Raw genomic sequence first — 23,066 nt, 5'->3', positions numbered from 1 at the left:
TACTGTTAACATGTAGCTGGTCTATATTGCAGCTTTGGTTGTTTGGAACTACTACAAACTGTCACTTATTCGTACTATGAACATCAAAAGTATTTTTATTTCTCCTTCAATACTGCTCCGACACCTTTACGTGAAGAACACAAAGTTTTATCGAGCACTTATTTTATATTTTCATTGTTGATATTCCCCCCACTTGCATCAAGTTTTTGATTAGTTTTATTGACATACATGTACATTTGTACAAGAACTTTTCCGGTATTTCTAACAAGAAGATTATATAGCCAGAAGAGGAAATATACTTAACAACCAAATTATTTTCATTTACCTATGTATAATATGACGGGTTTTTTTTCTTTCAAAGTTGATGTTTTTTCTAAATTGTTTACATTTCACAGCGATTTTATACTTTGCTTTAATCTTCCCTTTATATTAACTATGTATTTACATTGTATCACAGATCAAATTTATTCGTCCATTGTGTGTAAATTTGTGTAACTATGTTTTTGATTGAGTAAATTAAAGTCATTCAATTGATATTTTATAAAGTGTCGTTCTATGTTGTGATGTTATACAGAACGGTTTGGTACCATTAAAACGTTATATCCAGCTGCAATTGTTTGCATCTGTCCTAAGTCAGGAATCTGATGTTCTGTGGTTGTTGTCTGTTGATGTGGTTCATAAGTGTTTCTCTTTTCTTTTTTTATATAGATTAGACTGTTGTTTTTTCCCGTTTGAATAGTTTTACACTAGTATTTTCGTGGGGCTCTTTATAGCTTGCTTTTCGGTATGAGCCAAAGCTCCGTGTTGTAGGCCGTACCTTGACTTATAATGGTTTACTTTTATAAATTATTCCGTGGATGGAGAGTTATCTCATTGGCTCTTATACCACATCTTCCTCTATGTTGTACATTTTTGTGTTCTAATCATTCATTTTTGATAATTTCCTTTGTCTATATGCATTTTTATGTTTCTTTTTTACATATTTCTTTGTTTTTGACTATTTTTGACATTTTAACCTATCGTGTATCTTTGTTTGCTCACACATCATTGTCAATATAACGTAATAAGATGTGAATTTCATACAAGTGAGAAGTTTAGCTAGCTATAAAACCATTTTCTATATGTGAAAATGCCTGAACCAAGTCAGGAATATGACAGATGTTCTCCATTCATTTGGTGTATTTTTATCTGTTGATTTTGCCATTTGATTAGGAACTTTCCGTTTCATTTTCCTTGGATTTCAGTATTATTGTAATTTTCTAACAGTTATACGGTTCATGCATCAGCTTACGTCAAAATTGGTGCCGTCAAAATAGAACGAACATTGGCCATGATGATGTACATTTGTGCTTATGCTTGAGGTGATCAAAGGATGAAGAAGTTAGAATATTATGACATAACATTGATCATAAACGAATGCATTAAATGAATTCCAAAATTTCAGAAGTAGAAATTATCATAATAAGAATGACTATGAGTGGCTGTTAGTGTCATTGGCGGTATGAACATACCGTATGAAATTTTCAACGCGTTGGTTTTTACTTTCAACGCGTTGATTTTTATTATCAATACGTTGGTTTTTACTTTCAACGCGTTGGTTTTTATTATCAATACGTTGGTTTTCACTTTAAACGCGTTGGTTTTATTTTCAACGCGTTGGTTTTCACTTTCAACGCGTTGATTCGTAATTCATACGGTATGAAAAACCAACGCGTTTGTTTTCAATTCCATACCAAAAGTTTGCAACTTATATCTACCAATCAAAATCTTTGTAACAAACAACAATCTAATTAACCGTTCGGACGGACTCCAGACTGTTGTTAAGTGTGGGCACTTCTGAACTATTTTAAGATATAGTTTAGGTTAGGTGAGGTAAATAATACACATCCATTGTATCTGTGACGTATATATAAACAACCAATCAGAATACGAGATCTTATAATCACGTGGAAGCAATTAGAAAGAAATATTTGACTGATGAAATACACATACTTATCTATTACACAGTGCGGGATATATTTTAACGCCATAGCATAGGAAGTAAAGGACTGTTTTGTCTTGTTATTTTTTGTTAAAAATAGTAATAATCATCTCTCAAATAGAGATTTGTAATACAAGATTTTCTCAAATAGAATAATAACATAATAATCTCTCAAATAGAGACTGCTATTAACAGAATAGCAAATATAGTAATATCTCAAATAGAGACTGCTTTCATAACTAAATTGTTCTCAAATAGAATTAAAAAAAAAGATATGTAATCTCTCAAATAGAGTATTAAACCCATTGGTGACCTTCGGCGGTTGTCTGCTGCTCTATGGTCAGGTTGTTGTCTCTTTGACACACTCCCCATTTCCATTCTCAATTTTATTAAAAGCAATGAGCACAAATAAAGTAATCGCTCAAATAGAGACTGCTTTAATAACTAAATTGTTCTCAAATATACCTCAAATAAAAAGAGGAAAAAATATTAAAAAAACAGAAAGAAGAAATATGAAATAAGAAAAAAAAAAGATTGTATTAACAGGTGTCGTATCCTCATAAGTGAAATAAAATTGGAACCATTCTAATAACAAGAAAGGAAAAATATAGGCTAGATATACTTAATGAGGATAGGCCTATGTCTACATGACCATAATCGAAACACCTCTTTTAGTATTTGATACACAGATCAAATCTGGATTTCTATTCTAAAAATACACACACACAATAGTAATACTGCAAACATGCAAGTGTAAATTTCTTAACAATATATGAAAATAAATGCTGAAAAAAATGTATTCCATAACATTGAGTATTCACATGGAATTAATTACAAAGGATTTTAGTAAAATATACTGGATTAGTCCTGGACCCGATTGATTTTGATATGTATTCATAATCAGGAGACTGTATTCCATAACCAGCAATTTTTATCATACAATGAATTTACCAGCTCTAAATTACTCTAAATGTATGCACATCGAAAATGGAATTAATCACGAAGGATTATGATAAGATATACTAGATTGTTTTTGGACCCAATTGATTTTAATACACAAATGACGACAGGGTATTTTTAGAAAATACTTTGTAACAAACATTTTGATTGGTTGACAAAAGTACAACACCTACGGTATGGAATTGAAAACCAACGCGATGGTTTTTCATACCGTATGAATTACGAATCAACGCGTTGAAAATGAAGACCAACGCGTTAAAAGTGAAGACCAACGCGTTGAAAGTAAAAACCAACGCTTTGAATGTAAAACCAACGCGTTGAAAGTAAAAACCAACGCATTGAAAGTAAAACCAACGCGTTGAAAGTAAAAACCAACGCGTTGAAAATAAAAAACCAACTCGTTGAAAATAAAAACCAACGCGTTAAAAATAAAAACCAACGCCTGAAAGTAAAAACCAACGCGTTGACAATTTCAAACGGTATGTTCATACCACCAATGACATGAACGGCCACTTATACTTGACCACATTATCTATGCAAAAACTCAATAATGTTTTACAGCAACGAATATATTAGATTTATCACAATGCATGAACGAAATAATAACTTTTCGCGAAACCCTTTCTTTTAACAAAATACGAAATGAAAATACATCATAAAAATCGAGAATTTGGACTAAGAAATAATTCTTGCCAGTTAGTGATCAGTCGGGGCACTTAGCGAACTCCATAATATTATGGAATTCCGTAATTTTTGTGGAAAATTAAAGTTGTCTCCCTTTGACTAACAGGCTAAATTTAAGATGGGAGATAACTATATTTTGAAACTGATTCTCTAAAAAAAACAAGGGAGACAAATGAAATCTATTTATTGTTTTCTTAACTACAATGGAAAAAAATATATAATAACATGAAGGGAAGTTACCTCGGTGAAGAGTACTCGCTCGGTAAAACATTTACAAAATGGAAACACAAAATTATATCCATTTTATGTAATGTGGGTCGTTGTCTTTTCATTGTTTTATATATATGTAAACTGTATATTATGTGTATAATGTTTTAAGCCATTGGCTCATACTGAGGGCTCATATGGGCGTAAAGTGCTTTTCAATAAAGAATTTAAGGACTTATAAACGTAAAACCCTCAACATTATAACAATGGACTAGATAATATGAATTATATACCATATAAATCATAATTAAAAACTTATTTAATACATGACATACATGTTCTTATTTTATTATGTAAACTGACAATTATCTAATCCAGTAATAAAGTGATATCTATAGAAAAATTATTACTCAAACAACAGTATTAAGGGACCGTAAAAAACACATTTTTAAAATAATCAACAAAGGGGTGATGTTTGAACTAACTAATGATCACTGATGACTTTAATAATTTTCTGAGGATCGACATAAGGTGCATTGAATTTGTCTGATCTAAAAGTAGTATCTTGACAACTGTGCCTGGGATGAGGCTAATTCTCAACTTTATTTGTAACTAACAGTCCTGCTGATGAAAATATATGCTCTGACGGTATAAATGGAGAGGGAATGACTTAGATTAGCTTAAAGTGTAAGATTTTGAAAACTGATCTTGTTCATGGCATACCTCTGTTTGGGAGAATTTTAAATGAGAGTTAAGCGGAAATATTCGATTCGTATTTTAATTATCGAAAAATATTAGATAGTATAATTGCAGGACATAAATACAACTATTGACAAATTGTTGATGCAATCACATTGACGTATGCGTATCTGTTTCCATATGTGTGCTATAAATACATTATAATCTGCAGAGATATATAAACTGTGTAATTATAAATCGTCTAAGCTACAAAATATTGTGTTTTATCAATGAAGTGAAATACGATACTAATACATCTGTGTACTGTAAGCTACAGTAACAAGGTATTTGATTTTTAATGGCTCAAGTGCATCAGGAAACCTCATTATAACTAATGATAGTTCAACGATTAGACATTTCTCTTAAGCTAGAGGTCACATTGGTACGCTGATCCCTCAAATTGCACTTGCCACTTTAATATATAATATTTTGTGATAAAAGTTTAGAGATTTATAATCGCCAACTTTGAAAACAGACAACGCATCATAATACACAAGCGTAGATATTAGTTATAAATTATTATTTTTGTTTTAACTTTAATTGTTAATATGCTTCTGAAGGAAAACAAACTAATCGACGACACAAAATAAAATAAAACTAAATTAATCATTTGAAAAAGTCTATATAATAGAAAAACACTCGCAACAAATTTATGAGTTTGTTTGAATGTTAAATTCGTTTGATTTTTTTTTTCGTATGTTCTAACTTTCACGGACTTCAACGTGAAAGGTTGCTGGAATTTAAATTAAATTTATAATCAATGCTAAAAGCTTGTGAAATACTAGAACTCTTTTCTTCTCGCGTTTGTTTGAATTATATGACTAATGTTATGGCATATTCAACTAAACTGGGAAGCAGCGCTGTATTTTGTTTACGTGCTAATGTACATGTAGATTTAAATAGTCAACAAAACTTAATATGACTCCGCGAGCACAACAGTCTTTCCTCTGACATATAATACAGGGGCAGATCTAGCCATATTAAAAGCTTTAAGGGGGGAGGGGGGTCCCAAATCAGGACAAAAGGGGGGGGTCCAACTATATGTTCCCATTCAAATGCATTGATCGGCCAAAAAGAGGAGGGTTCAAACACTCGGACCCCCTCCCCCTGGATCCGCTAATGAAATAGTTCTTATTAATTGCCTCGAAAAATATCACTCATACGAAAGATGTCCATGCCAGCACGAAACTGACGGGTCGGTTTGAACATGACATGACACATTTAATTATATTGCAATACATGTATCGTAATCTTTCTTTTAACATAAGCAGTATTGTTCATATGTTCAATTTATTTATTAAACTTTTCTAGGAGTTTTTGCTTAATTTCATTCTAATAATACGGTAGAGAATTAATATTTCCTGCAGGAAAAAAATGAGTAACAAGTCGACCTTCAATATTATTGCATTCATCACACAAAAGAACTACAAACAAGCTGTCCCAAGTAGGGATCATGTAATTCAGTGGTTGTCGTTTGTTGATGTATTACATATTTGTTTTTCGTTCATTTTTGTACGTAATTTAGGTTTGCATTGTTTTATATTTGTCATTTCGGAACCTATTATAGCTGACTATGTGGTATGGGTTTTGCTCATTGTTGAAGACCGTACGTTGACCTATAATTGTTAGTTTCTATGTCATTTGGTCTCTTGTGGAGAGTTGTCTCATTGGCAATCATACAACATATTTTTTATAAGATAAAGTTTAGTTCATGATTTCTGAAATCTTTCAACATCAAGAATCACTTACACAGTGAAAATTGTTTTTCTTGAACTTGAGGTGAGTGATATTTTCCCCATATCGAAGTCCTAACTAATATTTCATGTCGAGTTTTTAGCATTGCATACTGAAAGAGGAAAAAAGGAATATTGCAGCTAGACAAAGTCTTTCAATTGCAGCTAGACAAAGTCTTTCAATTGCAGCTAGACAAAGTCTTTCAATTGCAGCTAGACAAAGTCTTTCAATTTTATTTATTCATTCATTGTCTGCACTGTAATGAAAGATTCGAATTACCTCTATTTTCACTACTGTCCCGGAATATTGTGCGAGTTAAAACAACACAAAAAAAACGCCAGTTTAATAATAACAGGAGGCTCAAAATAGCCTGTGTTGCTCATCTTGGTCTATATCATATTAGACAAAGACACACTTCAACATTGTAGACGAGAAAAGTATTATTAAATGACAAAAACAGATATGTTTGGTTTTTTTTATCTTATATTGGCGGTCATTTAAGTCTGTTCAGTTTCTCTCATTTATATCTTATTTAGGACTAAATGCTTAAGTTTCAGAGATATAAATCAAACACTGCATCCCCGCTTATTTACTATTTAGCCATTCTGCCATCTTGGTTGATGTTTGGTCAATGGGTACATTTTTTTGAACTAGATACCCTAGGGATTGTTTATGCAAAGTTTGTTTTAATTTGGACAAGTAGTTTCAGAGGAGAATTTTTTGGCAAAGGATTACCGAAATGTAAGACAAATTGTGGGAAATTAACTGTAAAAGGCAATAACTACTTTTTGTAGACCTTGTTTTGCTGAAAAAGTTTGCTGTCAACAGTTTTTCTTCATGCATGGTAATATTCAGGATGATAGCCAAAAACTGCAAAATTTTCTTTCAACTATCAGTTCAAGGGGAAACAACACAACAACGGGTTGTCTACTGCATTGGCAGATAACTTTTGACTGAACGAACATAAGATTTGCTATAAATGCTTTAGTTTCAGAGATTTATACGCCAAAAACTGCGTTTTACCCCGATGTTCTGTTTTTAGCGATGACTGCCATCTCGGTGCACAAGCATGGTCATATGCATCGGAATGAATTTTTTATCTACATACCCTAATAATGATTTAGGCCGAAATTGGTTTTATTTGGCCCAGCAGATTCAGAGTGGAATATCTTTGTAAAAGCTATCAGACGACAACGACGGACGAAGGTCGACAATTGATGAGAAAAGTTTAATAAATAATCGCACTTTGTCACTTTTGGCCTGGTGAGCTTAAAAGGAGATATTGGCAATTTGTACATTTTATATACACAGTTATACATATTTTCTTGGATTGAAAAAAAACCAAACTAATCATAATGCATCTCGTTTGAATTGTTTTATCATTTGTAATTTCGGGGCCTTTCATATAGCAGACTATGCTGCACGAATTTTACTCATAGTTGAAAGTCGTATTATGACCTTTATAGATATAAGGAGATAACATATGATTGCCAATGAGACAACTCTCCATTAAAGTCATAATTTTTAAAGATAAACCATTGAAGGTAAAGTACAGTCTTATATGTACCATTTACTAGTTTTCTGGATCTTGAGTTGATTAAGAGAGCATGAAACTAAAAAGACTCAATGTGTCAGTGGCAACTCAGGTGCGGATCCAGAGGGGGGAGGGGGTCCGGGGGTTTGTTGGACGAACAATGCATTTGAATGGTGACATGTAATTGGACCCCCCCCCCTTTGTCCTGGGTTAGGACCCCCTCCCCCTTTTTTAAAATGGCTGGATCCGCCCCTGCAACTATTTGATACCCTTTGATAATTTGATTCACTTCATGTCAAACCACCTTTTAAAAAGTCACACTTACAATTTTGTAAATATACACGTGGCTTAAGCATAGTTTCATCAAATTTATACCGTTGGTTTTCCCGTATGAATGGTTTTACACTAGTAATTTTGAGCCCTTTATAGCTTGTTGATCGGTGTGAGCCAAGGCTCCGTGTTGAAGGCCGTACATTGACCTATAATGGTTTACTTTTTTTTTTAAATTGTTATTTGGATGGAGAGTTGTCTCATTGGCACTGCACACCACATCTTCCTATATCTAAGAGCTGGTCTTGAGAGACTTCCCCTGGAACTACATATTAAATTTCAATCTATATTGTATGGTATACGTTTATATTCTCATGCCATTTATCCTCTTGTAAAGGGATCATTTTTTTTGTCTCAAAGCTTAGACTCTGTGCGAATTTATTCTTCAGTTGGTTCTCATTTGTAAAAAAATGTATCAGAAGAAACTGGTATGGATTTAGACACTTTCAAGAAATGTTCCTCTCATAAGATAAATAAAACTATTAGAGAACAAATAAAATTAAAATTGAAGGATTTTTATGAAAAGAGAGTAAATGATAAGATATGAAGGATAACAGCAAACTCACTATTTATAATCTTGTAAGACTAAATAATACAAATGAAAAATATTTAACTTACTCAAAATTTTAATTTAGAAAACTAATAACAAAACTAGAATAAGAGATCATAATTTATTAATAGAAAAAGGAAGATATCTTAGAAATGTAGAATGCCAATATATATAGAAGAAAGATTAACTGCAACCAATTTGAAGATGAAATTCATTTCTTTTCTATTTTGTAATAGTAACAGTAATAATAGAAAAGTGTCTTTTTATTTAAAACCCAATCCAAGATCACACATTCAGGTAAATATAACAGGTGTTTTCGTCTTTCCTGTTATTTTTAGATTTCGGATATAAAGCCACTGGCTAAAATCAAAACAGCTATAAGTTAAGCTTTACGATGTTTTATGTTATATAACTTCCTCAATAGTGCAAAAGAATTACAATGAAAGTTCAATGGTAATGTTCCAAAAAGACAGAATAGATAGTTATTTCAGTAAATGGTCAATACTAAATATACAATGTATACATGTATCAATGTAAATGCACGGCATCTCTTCAGCTTGCCCGCTGTTATTTTATGAACAAGTCACACTAGACCACTATCGCACCACGCTCAGCACGATCTAAAAAGTATTCAGATCGTGTTGAGGTCGCGGTATGGGCGGCATGAAAATGTAAATTTTGGATGAGTTCACGATGCTACTACGACCTCATTACTTTTCTACAACGATTCCGCCAAGAATATACCCCGTTTTCACCACGCTTGTTCTGTGACCTCACTACGATAAGCACGATCTTGCTACGCTCATCACGTTCTTACTACGATTATATCACACTTTATCCGATTAAAAAACGATCTTAGCACGTTTCTTCTGCGATTAAAGAACGATTTTATCACGATCATTCTACGATCTTACCATGTTCATATGGCGATTTTACTACGCTCTCGGTAATATAATAACGTCAATATCATGTTGTCGGAGTCAATATAAATACTGTTCCATTCCTCCTTATTTTCATTTATACGTAAAATTCTCGATAACAACACAGACAGGCCACCAAAATCTACAATGTTTTCGTATTTGTGCATGCTATGGATAGAGGTAGAGTCAGTGGGGCCTCTGATACGAATCCTGATCCAGATGAGATGTCGGATTAACCTATCACAACGTATATTGCTGATCTATCAAGATCAAATGAAGATATTTTATTGAACAATTAATAGTGGGATGATACAAATGTGTCAAGCATAGCTGAGCTGTTGGAGACTAGCGACATTAGGTCCAAATTATATACAGACGAATAAAACCTGGAGAGCTTTTACATGCTTTATTTGACAATGAGAATGAGCCCGAGCATGGCTATAATTAAAAATGGTGGTAATATGAGCGTAGTAAGGTCGTAAGACGTGCGTGATTAGGACGGCATGAGCGTGCTAGAATCGTTCTATGATCTTTAAAGCGGGGTTTACACAGGACGATTATTGCTCCCGTTTGAGATCAGACTGCGCTTAGACTCGAAAAGTTAAAAAGTCGGATTACTATCCTCAATGATATGGAATGTCCTGTTATTGCCTGAACGCTGTAGTATACGTTCGTAACACTCGGACTCCTACGGATCGGAGAGTTTGGACAAGCACCCCGACAGTAAGGTGCGTCCCTTAACATTCGGGAAGTCTCAATCAATTTTGTCTAGTCGAATTACAATCGTTATTATGTCGTGACAAATTCTCTAGTATCGCGATGATCAAAATCGTAACATTGATCTGTGACTAAGAATTTCATTATCCCAGGAATTGATCACCTTAGCCGTATTTGGCACAACTTTTTGGAATTGTTGGTCCTCAATGCTCTTCTTCTTTGTACTTGTTTGGCTTAATAACTATTTTGGAACTTAACGTCACTGATCAGTCTTATGTAGACGAAACGCGCGTCTGCCTTAAAAAACTATAATCCTTGTGTCTTTGATAACTATTTTCTGGACAGTGTCACGTGGAACGGGCATGATCTAGAAAGATTTACCATGATTGCTGTTTTTTTGCCGATTGAGTCCAGATTGCATCCCGAATGCGAACAGTCCAAGATACGACTGAGTCCAGCATGCCGTTTTATGACGGCAATTGATATGTGAGGTTTGAAAATTTTCAAAACTTTGTACTACAATGACGCACTGGGTCAGTTTATTAAGCGTGCTAGTTCACAAGGCAAATATAGAAAAAAGAAGAAATGGTATGATTGACAATGCATCAACTCTTCACAAACGACTAAAAATGGCACAGAAATTAATAACTATAGGTCAACATACCGCAAAGTCAGCTATAAAAGACCCCAAAATGATAATATAAAACAATTTAAACGAGAAAAATAACGGCCTAATTTATGTACCAAAAAATGAACGAAAAATAAATATGTAACAGAAACAAACGACAGCCACTGAATTACAGGATCCAGATTTGGGAGAGACACATACATACTGGATGTGGCGGGGTCAAACATGTTTGCGTGATCGCAGCCCACTCCCTTACAGGAAACAGTGGTGTAATAGTACAACATAAGAACGATCTATAAAAATCAGTTGAAAGTCTTAACTCGACAGATGATTTAAGATACAAATACTACATGAAATTACACGTGGACGTGTCCGGGTACTTGTACATCCCAAACAAAACCAAATAGACACTAAGTACAAATATGAGAGTACTCACAGTAAGCCTAATAAACTCATCGTAGATACAAGGATTTAAATTTTGTATTTGAGCCAGACGCACGTTTCGTCTACAAAAGGCTCATCAGTGACGATCGAATAAAGTTCGAAATTGCAGAGTTTCTACTCGAATACATTATTCTGACTCCTGGCAGACAAGATTTTCTTTTACACCTGTCAAGCAACAAATACTGATTTTAAATTTATATGTTTGATCAGGCACAAGTCTTAATCCACGATCTTTTTCCCCCAAAAAAATCTATAACTTTCAGAATAAATCATGGTAGAGCTAAACAATTAATTTTTTGTGAGAGATGCATTCATCTGTTTACTTTGCAACATTTCAGTACTAGGGTTTATTTCCGTTGGGCAGCCTCTTCGTGGGTGTGTTACATGCGATACGTTTTTCGTGCAGTTTTGCAACATTCAGACATTTGAATGTGTCCCGGTCGGTCGAGCTGACACAATCACAATAGCCGCCTTTCGAACGTGTCTTAAAATATTCTTGTGTTACCTATTCTAAGATCGGTTCCGGACTTCTTTTTACTTTGCATATTGCTGTGTGTTTGTTGATTCCACATAGGATAGATGTATACATGGGGGGGGGGGGGGGGGGTAAGATTTCACTAAACAAGTTATATATAAATTGAGGTCTAGCAGGACGGCAACAGTGCAGGCGATTGGGTGTCCCGGCGAGGGAAGAACAAAAAATTTGCGAAAGCAAGTTTACAGATCTAACATTGTTGGGTTGATGTTAAGACGAGTTTTATATATATAATTATATATATTTATACGAGTCTAAATTGAAAACTACGTTCAAACCTATGATTGCGTTGGATAAAAACCGCAATTATTATACTCGTGCATGTAAACCAAATTTCGTTGTAGAAGGGTCTAAAAACAGCACAAACAACATTTTCCAAAAGACCAAAATAGTGAAAAAGTATATTTAAACAAAACGCATTTGACTAACAGGTCGAACAACTGATGTTTCTTTAACCCTGCTGACTGCCATTATATATATACATGCCGCATTTGTGCGGCTATTCTAAGTCGGGATTCTCTGGCCTATGTTAGTTTAGTATGGGTTTTTTTTACTACTTATTTTGGTTCCTTTATATGTTTCGGAGATTTTTTTTTTTATTAAATTTCATATTTGCTGAACTTGGATACAAACATACTGTTTAGATGCAAGCAAAACCTCACTTGTGGGATTTCCTCACTGTGTCGAACAATTGGTGGCCCTGTGCTGTTTTCTGCTCTTTGGACGGGTTACTGTCTCTTTGACACATTCCCAATTTTCATTCCCAATTTTAAGTTCTAAAGTTTCCAATGAGAATAATGTCATGCTTTATACTATTCTAATATTGATAGACATTATATTTGTCAATATCTAAATGGTCAGAGTCAGAATTATTTCACAACAATTAAAATCGTGATGTTTAAACTCCATACAGTTGCATAAAGGACCTACATGTTGTACTTATGATTTATCTGTTCTTGTCTTGAACATGTTCGAAATATTTGTGACTGGACGTAAAGAAAATAACAATCAATTACAGCGAATCAGTTAAAAGTAATATGTAGTAATATAATAATGTTTTAGAAAAAAAATGTATAAAGCTAGTTCTTTATACAGCCTCACCCTACACCTGGCTACACTAGTATTATAATACTAAAATGAAACTCGCATTTTATAACGTCCAACACATGCATTTCTTCTTTATATAGCGGATAATTATTTCGACAGGAAATCTCAATTGTTGACAGTTTAGTTGGAGCGTTTGTCTGAGATTTATTATCGGAACTCCCAGCCTGTTTATTCTAATTAGCAACAAGCCTAACTTTAACATTCCTATCTTGTTTGATAATCACATTTGATTGTTTCAACAACGCGCCTTTTTCTATCTGCGGTAAATATTGGTGAACTTTGATATATATTTTCAAGGTTGTATAAAATATGTTGTTTTAAAATGCTACACAATAAATTTGCAATGAAACCTAACATAACGTATACTTGAGAGGCGGATCCAGCCATTTAAAAAAAGGGGGGTCAAACATATGTCCCAATTTAAATGCAATAATAGTTAAGAAAAAAAAGGGGGGTTCAAACCCTAGAACCTCACCCACCTCCACTCCGGAATCCCCAAACTGTAGTAAAATTTTAATTTACAAATCTACAAAAGTTACTTGCATGAAAATTGTTTTCCATTTTGTTTATAAAACTTGAGGAAGTCATAAAATTGAGAAAGGAAATGGGGAATTTGTCAAAGAGACAACTACCCGACCATAGAAAAGACAACAGCAGAAGGTCACCAACATGTCTTCAACGTAGCGAGAAATTCCCGCACCTGGTCCTGGTCCTGGTCCCTATTAAATAAATATATACTAGTTCAGTGATAATGAACACCATACTAAACTCCAAATTGTACACAAGAAACTAAAATTAAAAATAATACAAGACTAACAAAGGCCAGAGGCAGCTGACTTGGGACAGGCGCAAAAATGTGGCGGGGGTAAACATGTTTATGTTTATAACATACATGTATGTACATGTTTATATAAAATTTGCTATTTTCGGTAGTTAAATTATTTATAAAAAATACGTTTGGCGTTACAGAAAAGAGGGATGATTCCTACTTTCAATTTTCTTAACCCCTATACGAAAATCCGTCAAATCATTTTCACCAGAATATCACATCTTTTACCTCTTCTCTTCATCCAGTTCCTAATCCCTTGACCCCAACTGCCCGCCCGCTAACCCCCGCTTCCCTTCCCATGTTCCTTTATCCTTGTCCGTCTCTCAGGAAATAACGGGTTATGTGGGATCGCTTCATTTTTAAGTGATACATGTATGTGTTTACCATAAATATGTGTCTTTTAAAAGGTGTGTGGGTTCCCTAGATAATTATTTACCAAACTGTAACTTGTACAATGTAAATGTGTTCTTAATGTAATATTTCTATGTTCCCCTAACAGAACACTTCAATGGTGAAAATTGGCATATTTCACTTGAAGACCATTTAATATAAAATCCTCAAAGAAACATTGTATTCAATGTTAAGTTGATGTGTTTTCCTATATGCAAATTTATATATGTTCCTCCCAATATTGTTTCGCTAAATAATAATTTTATTAGGTGTTCCACATGGAATATTTCACTAAATGATGTATTTGTAATTCTTGTTTGATATTTTTTATTCATCTTGTTTTTGGTAATCAGTTTTTCTATTTATATAGTATACATATATATAGGAAGATGTGGCATGTGCTAGTGCCAATGAGACAACTCTCTATCCAAGTATCAATTTATAAAAGTAAACCATTATAGGTCAAGGTACGACCTTCAACACGGAGCCTTAGCTAACACCGGACAACAAGCTATAAAGTGTCTTAAAAATTACTAGTGTTAAACCATATACAAACAGGAACGGTCTTGTTTTTTTTTGGGGTGGGTGGAGGGGGGGGGATTGACAGTCAAATGATAAAATCTGAGTCAAAACGTAGCGGAACTTTAGCCGTGTTTTTATTTACTTGATGTATAGTCAACCCATTGTCCTTTAAACTATCGATTTTCTAGACGAAAAGGTAACATTAAAAAAAAAATTGTCACTCTCTCGGCCATGTGATAGAGTAAATTAACACCCTCGTATCAGCCATCAAAATATTGCATTTTCATATGAAGTATAATTCATTTTTTGTCGTTCACCAATTAAACCATAAGTCAGGCTGTTTGTTAACTTGTTTGTATTGTTTTACCTATCATTTCGAGTCTTTGTAACTGATTTTGCAGTTTGGTATTTTTTTTTATTAGTGAAGGTCGTACGGTGACCTTAAGTTGGTAATTTTTGTGTCACTTGGTCTGTTGTGAAAAATTGACTCATTGATTACAATATCACATCTTTCTTTAAATTATGTTAATTACGCGAGCAAAAATTTAATGCATTACACGACGGTTCCCCAATGAATAGCCTTCATCTATAGATAATTATATATATGGTTAGGAATCTGATATGCTACTGTGTAACAGTAATTGTAATATTTTCAAAAGTACACAAAGTCATCATGGTCACATGCAGTTGTGATAATACTAATTTGATTGAACAGTGAACTAATGGAAGAAATAAATGTCTAAAAAAACCGAATGATATAAACATACAACAAAAGTGCCTAACTATATAAGTTTAACATAGAAAAGTATACGACGTATAATTGATTTTAAGACCGAGAAATATTTTCCAGTTAACAAACATATATGATACATAAGTACGTGTACGTACAATTGAAATTAAAATGAGATTTATAGAATAAATTATCGAAGAATCCAAAAAGAAAAATATTCAACGAGTGACCGAACAACACATGAATTTGCTAATGCGCGCAGCCTATTTGAATTCTTTGATTCGTTATTCTTTTTATTACATTGGCAAATGGCTTTTTTTTTAAGTAAAAAGGGTAAGAAACTAACATGTATATCTAAATGAGATTTAAATTTCACACACATTATTTGATAAGAAGATACCAAGTCAATAGCTGATAAAGAAATTAAGAAAACAAATGGCACACATACAGGTGAACTCGTTTGGACCCTGCAAGATGATTGACCAAAAGGAAAAATGTAAATCCTATAATGCACTGGTCATTAGTCATTTCTCTGCATGTCTTCTGCCATAATCATAACAGACTAAATGCACTGATCCAGGGTTTGGTGTTTGAAGGCTCTACCAATGTTGGGAGTTAAAGAACCATATTTTACCCCAAAAAAATGGATGTAGTCTAATCTATGAAATATATTCATTTCTTAAAAAAAAGGGGGGTGGGGTAAAATTGAAGAAAAGAAAATAATAAGCAACTGCGCATCCAATTTAGGATTTCAAGCATGTCAGTCATTGTGATTACAATTTCTAAAACATATCATTTATTCATTTTTTTTTTCTAATATATTTTTCGGTGTTAAAGAAGTTATCTTGTCCTCCCCTGAGTGCTCCGTATAAAAACATTTTGGGGGGAAAACACAGATACATTGGATTTGACAGTTTGACACCACCATTTATTTGTTTTCATGCTGCTACTCGTTACTCGACACGTTACTAGGATAACCTTGGGGTGATATGTATAAAACTACTTATCCGAAAGGACGGATTTTTTTCTACATGTCCTACGATGAATAAATAATACGATAAGATCTGTCCTACTAAAAAGCGCTTGGGAACGCCCGAGAGCGCCCGAGAAAAGAAAAAGCGCCCGAGGAAGAAAAAAAGGCACGGGAGAATAAGTGATTCCTGAATGAAAAAAAAAACATTGCGTGTTTCACCCGTATAAATGGGGATATTAACGATGCTAAATCTAAAGTGTTTAGATAGTGTTGTTGCACTTTTACATTTTAGATTTAAAAATTGTATATAAGTTGGTAAATATAAGTATATAGAAGAATCATGAACGATATTGTCCTCGATCAAAACGTATATTTAGTTAGTTTAAAAAAATTCAGTTCCCGAGGTCTAATATTCGCAACTGCATGGTGAACACTTGTTCAATTACTTTTACCGTTCTTAAATAATGTGCAACTCTTTTAATTTTATAAAATTAATATTTATCTGGGAAATTTGAGAAACGTATCTGTCGGTGTTTAACGATTTATAAATCTTCAGCATAAACTGTGATCCATTATTAGCTTTTCGAAATAGTATTCATATATTATTGTTAAAATTGAAACATTCATCTCTATATATTTTCCCCGGGCGCTAATTTTTTTTCCACGGGCGCTTTTTCTTCATCCGGGCGCTCCCGACGCTTTTTAGTAGGACACGATTAGATATCTTAACTTAAATAGTTTTAAATTATTGAAAAACAATAGTTAATAGTTTTAAATAGTTTTAAGGGGTATGATTGAATTTAGGTAGAGTAGAACTCGTTTTTATAGTTTTACTTATAATTTTGCAAGTTAAATTAATCTAATCGTTATTTTTCAGTACAATATGAATTATGTTGAAACAAAGTTACAATTTCTTTTAAAAATAACAGTATTTTTTAAATAGTTTATTACAGTGTAGAAAGTTGAACGTTAATCTTTACGGGATTCCTAAATGTTATGACACCTTCAGTAGGTCAGTCTAGTCATTAAGAGTTCAAATAATAGTCGTCTGCAAATGCAGCTGGTGGATATTTAATTACATTGTTTTTATCATCTCTGGGAATCAGGTTAACTTAGTGTGAAATTTTCTGTCTAATGTTGCAGACGTAAACAGTTCGCTTTTATTACAGCGAAAACAATGTTGTGAAATTATAATAAATGTTGTAAATATTGGATAAAAAAAATTAGTTATAAGAAAACATTCGATGTCACTGCTTTAGAGGAGATGATACTTTTGCAAATTTAAATGTGAAATTACAAAAAATCCTAATGCAATTGTTATAAAATATATCATATAACAAATACTATGAGAAAAATATAAAAATATTCATAACTGTCATACAAGCGCGGAATATAGTTTCAATTGGGAGATATATTCTCCGTAACACATGCGAATATCAACCAGAATACAGGTGCGCCTATACATGCGATTTCTTTATAATAAATAACTAGAGGCTCTAAAGTACGAAGCCCTGTTGGTCTCACACAGATTATAAAGTGTCTTTTAAAGTCCTGCGCTGATGATGTGTAAAGTCTAGCGCTGGAGATATAGAGTCTAGCGATAGAGATGTAAAGTCTAGCGCTGGATATGTAAAGTTCAGCGCTGAAGATGTAATGTCTAGCGCTGGAGATGTAAAGTCCAGCGCTGGAGATCTAAAGTCTAGCGCTGAATATGTAAAGTCAAGCGCTGAAGATGTAAAGTCTAGCGCTGGGGATGTAAAGTCTAGCACTGGAGATGTGTAAAATCTAGCGCTGGAGATATGCAAAGTCTAGCGCTGGAGATGTAAAGTCAAGCGCTGCAAATGTAAAACCAAGCGTTGGAGATGTAAAGTCTAGCGCTGAAGATGTACTATCAAGCGCTTGAGATGTAAAGTTAAGCGCTGGAGATCTAGATGTAAAGTCAAGCGCTGAGATATAAAGTATAGCGCTGGAGATGTAAAGTCAAGCGCTGGAAATGTAGACTCCAGCGCTGGAGATGTAAAGTCCAGCGCTGGAGATCTAAAGTCTAGAGCTGGATATGTAAAGTCAAGCGCTGTAGATGTAAAGTCTAGCGTTGGGGATGTAAAGTCTAGCGCTGGAGATGTGTAATATCTAGCGCTAGAGATATGCAAAGTCTAGCGCTCAAGATGTAAAGTTAAGCGCTGGAGATGTAAAATCAAGCGCTGGAGATGTAAAGTCTGGCGCTGAAGATGTAAAATCAAGCGCTGGAGATGTAAAGTTAAGCGCTGGAGATCTAGATGTAAAGTCAAGCGCTGGAGATATAAAGTCTAGCGCTTGAGATGTAAAGTCAAGCGCTGGAAATGTAAAGTCCAGCGCTGAAGATATAATAAAATTAACGGTATCAATTTTCTTGCACCAGATGCGCATTTCGACAATACATGTCTCTTCAGTGATGCTCGTGGCCAAAATATTTGAAATCCAAAGCTTATAAAAAAGATGAAGAGCTATAACCCAAAAGGTCCAAAAATTATAGCCAAATCTGTGAAAGGAATCAGAGCTTTGCATGAGGGAGATACATTCCTTAATTTATAACAATTTCTATCATTTTGTAATAGCAAATTTTAATAACACATAAAAAATCCGTATTTTCATGCCAGTACCGAAGTACTGGCTATTGGGCTAGTGATACCCTCGGGGACTAATAGTCCATCACCAGAGGCATCGACCCAGTGGTAGTAATAAAATTAACGGTATCAATTTTCTTGCACCAGATGCGCAATTCGACAATACATGTCTCTTCAGTGATGCTCGTGGCCAAAATATTTGAAATCCAAAGCTTATAAAAAAAAGATGAAGAGCTATAATACAAAAGGTCCAAAAAGTATAGCCAAATCCGTATAAAGTGTAGCACTGAAGATGTAAATTCAAGCGCTGTAGATGTAAAGTCTATCGCTAGAAATGTAAAATCGTGTTTTATAGTGTGTTGCAAATAAGGATGCAAGAAAAGCCTCGGTCACATCTTACCGGATATCTCGAACGCACGCCTAACGGAAAACCTTTTTTCCATCCGTTCATGTCCGTTAGACGTCCGTTCTTATTCGTAAGACGTCCGTCCATATCCGTTGCATGTCCGTTAAGCGTACGTTTTATCCGTCGACGTCCGTTCTGTCCGGTCGAAAATTTTTAGCATATTCAAAACGTTGAACGGACGTCCAACGGATAAAACGTCCGTTGAACGTCCGTTGAACGTCCGTTAGGCATCCATTTTGAACGGTACTCGTCCGTTTCGTTTCCATTTTGTATACGTTACGTGTCCGTTATACATCTGTTGGTGGTCTGGATGATAAACTCACCAACGGACTTCTACCGGACGTATAACGGATAAAACGGATGTTGAACGAATGAGATCGGACTTCTACCGGACGTATAACGGATAAAACGGATGATCAACGGATCTGAAACGGATATATGCCAATTGAAATTTTCGTCAGAAATGCCAATTATTGGTATGTCAGATTTCTTAAGGTTCATGAATTCTTATTATTCATAATCAACCTTAAAGTAAGGGCGATTCTTCACAATCAAGCAGCTCTTATTTCAGACGCTGACCTTATGCGGTATTTTGAAGAATAAACCAAAAACAGTTACACCTAAACATTTTGAATATTTATGCGATGTACATGTATTATTATTGTTGCCTTTTATTTTTCCGTATATATTGTCCATCCGTTTTATCCGGTACGCTTCCGTTAGGTGTGCGTTTTATGCGGTACTCTTCCGTTGGATGTACGTTCGACATCCGTTCTGTCCGGTAAGTTTCCGTTTCTCGTACTTTGCATATCCGGTATGTGTCCGTAAGGCATCTGTTACACGTCCGCTGTATTCGGTCAGTACATCAACGGACTCCCAACGGATAACAATTCTGTCAACGGACAACTTTTATTTTCATTCGTTAGACGTCCGTTCGTGCTTCGGTCACACCTTATCGGATAGCACGAACGGACGCCTAACGGATGAAAAAAAAAGATGTCCGGACAGAACGGATGTCCAATGTATATACGGATGGTATGCTGCTTTCACGAAAAAATACTTTGGGTAGCACTTTACCAAAGAGAATAAGCCTTCTGCAAATCTCTTCGATCATAAGCTTAAGTTTTATAAAAATGTCCATGAACCAGAGTTTGAATGGTGTCGAAACTTTTATATTGACTGCTTTATTTGAATGAACGAATCAGTACATTGCTTTAAAATTAATGCACTTATATAACAGAATCGAAGAGTACATCGATAGAGTATGGTTATTAAATTGGGTATGTTGTAAAGGTTAGATGAAATTGTCTACGTTTTTTTATTCTTCTGTAATGTTTACTGTTTTCAGAGTGTTTTTTTGTTTTCTATTTTAGCCATGGCTTAGTCAGTTTATTTTCGACTTGTGGGTTTTTATGTCCTCTGGGTATCCTTTGCCTGTTTTTTAGTTATGATTTTTTAAAGTAAATGAAATAGCGGATAAATGGTTTATTTTTAAATAAATTGTTACCTATGTCAAATTCAAAACATTGCCAGTGTTTATCTTATGAAAGCACCAAATGTTGGACATGTCTACCGAAACAAAAACATATTCCAATAAAATCGTTATCACAATATGATCGATTTTTTAATATCTTGATGCATTATAAGCATTTCCAAAATTATTTGATTTCATAATATTAATCCACACATTATGCTATCTTATAATATTATTGATTTTTATAATATATCTTAAATTATGGTGTACCATAATATTCGTTATGGTGTAATGTAACTAGCACTTTACCAAAGAAAATAAGCCTTCTTCAAAACTCTTCAATCATTAGCTTTAGTTTTTCAAAGATGACGAGAGTTTGAATGGTGTCGATAGAGTATGTTTATTAAATGTGGTATTTTGTAGATGATAAATGATAGTTATGGATTAACCGTTTTACAGATGATATCGGATATGTTCCTTATTTCATAACTAAAATCCCCTTTCCTTTTCACGTATATGACATATCGAATTAAAGTATTTACCGGGTTTGTAATAACATGAGCAACACGACGGGTGCCACATGTGGATCAGGATCAGCATACCCTTCCGGAGCACCTGATATCATCCACAGTTTTCGTTGGGGTTCGTGTTGCTCAGTTTTTACCTTTCTGTGTTGTGTATTGGGTTCTATTATTTGAATGTTTGTCTTTTCTTTTTTAGCCATAGCCTTGTCAGTTTATTTTCGATCTATAAGTTTGACTGTCCCTCTGGAATCTGTCGCCCATCTTTCACAGAGAGTGGTTATATTGTTTTAGTATTTTGTAAGCGCGACATTTTTGTAAACTTAATAGGAAGTAACATTCATATATGTAATATATTATTGTATTAGTTTAAAGCAATTCAATGGGACGTCATATATCTTATATGAATTTACTCGTCTAAACTTAAATTGGAGAAAAACAGCTTCCTTACGACAAATCACGATAATACCATATCAACCCGGCTTTTTATTAGTCTTAAATGTTGACCAGGATTCAAGTCTTGCTAGTTCACAAAGTGTCAGTCTGTTGTCTGCTCTCTGGCTGGAGTGTTGTCTCTTTTACATATATTCCCTATTTCGATCTCAATTTTATGTAATTAGACATGACGTCCTACTCGGACATATTATTGTGAATCCGGAGCAATAAGTCATTACTCTCAATAAAAAAATACTACTTAATTCGGAAATTAAGGAATACAGGTGTTATAGTTTTAGAATATTAGCCGAGATAATAGAACAATTTTTAAACCTTTATACAACATTTCTCGTAGCTTTTATATTATATTTTATTGTTTGAATCAACTGATTTACCATTCAATGAATTGCGATTAACACGTAGTGATTGATATTTGTTTGGAGTGTTCAAATCTCTATATTATAAATATTTAATATATTTATTTATATTATTCTATATTATATTTTGACTAACAAACTTCGTGTTTTGACTAGTATAATGTGCAAAGAAGTCAACGAATAAATTTGGATAAATAGAAATAGAATCTTTTTTTTTCGATTTTAATATTATATATTAACAAACAAAAATAAAAGTCTATTATAAATGTGGTCATGCATAAGTCATCATCCACATTTCATACAGTACTTATATATTTATTTCCAAAAGATTATTTTGACAGGTTGCACTCCCATTAGTATGTTGTGATATAATTTCAACTAGGCATTAATATTATGAGTTCATTCTGCAATGTGTATAAATTTTCATATCAAACGTAAATTATGTCATCTGTTTCTTACCAATTAATCATACTGCTGAACTAAATAATATTGTATTACATGACCTTGCTTCGCTTTGAAATAGTTTAATATTTACAATTTATTTCTTCTGCTGTTTTTATACTTGTATATAAATTAATTTTGTGGTTCTCAAGAACCAATATGTTATCTTAATTTTTTAAGAATTTTTTTCTGCAGATATATAGAAGTCAAATGGACAATAACTGAATTTTGATATGCAACGTGTTATGTAGGAAAATAACAATCATACATGTCATAGTGCTGTTTTAAATACTCAG

The 23,066-nt window shown here is 33.7% G+C and overlaps 1 protein-coding gene across 1 annotated transcript in view; it reads right to left on the bottom strand.

The window, feature by feature from the left end:
• The window catches only part of LOC139501832 (cytochrome P450 3A21-like), a 40,008-nt gene that overhangs the window by 15,359 nt on the left and 1,583 nt on the right, over window positions 1-23,066 (bottom strand). The gene's annotated exons all lie outside the window — the stretch shown is intronic.

Source organism: Mytilus edulis, chromosome 13 (genome assembly GCF_963676685.1).
Source record: "Mytilus edulis chromosome 13, xbMytEdul2.2, whole genome shotgun sequence".
NCBI lineage: Eukaryota > Metazoa > Mollusca > Bivalvia > Mytilida > Mytilidae > Mytilus > Mytilus edulis.
Note: the sequence above shows the minus strand (reverse complement) of the source record. Positions and strands in the feature narration are given on the sequence as shown.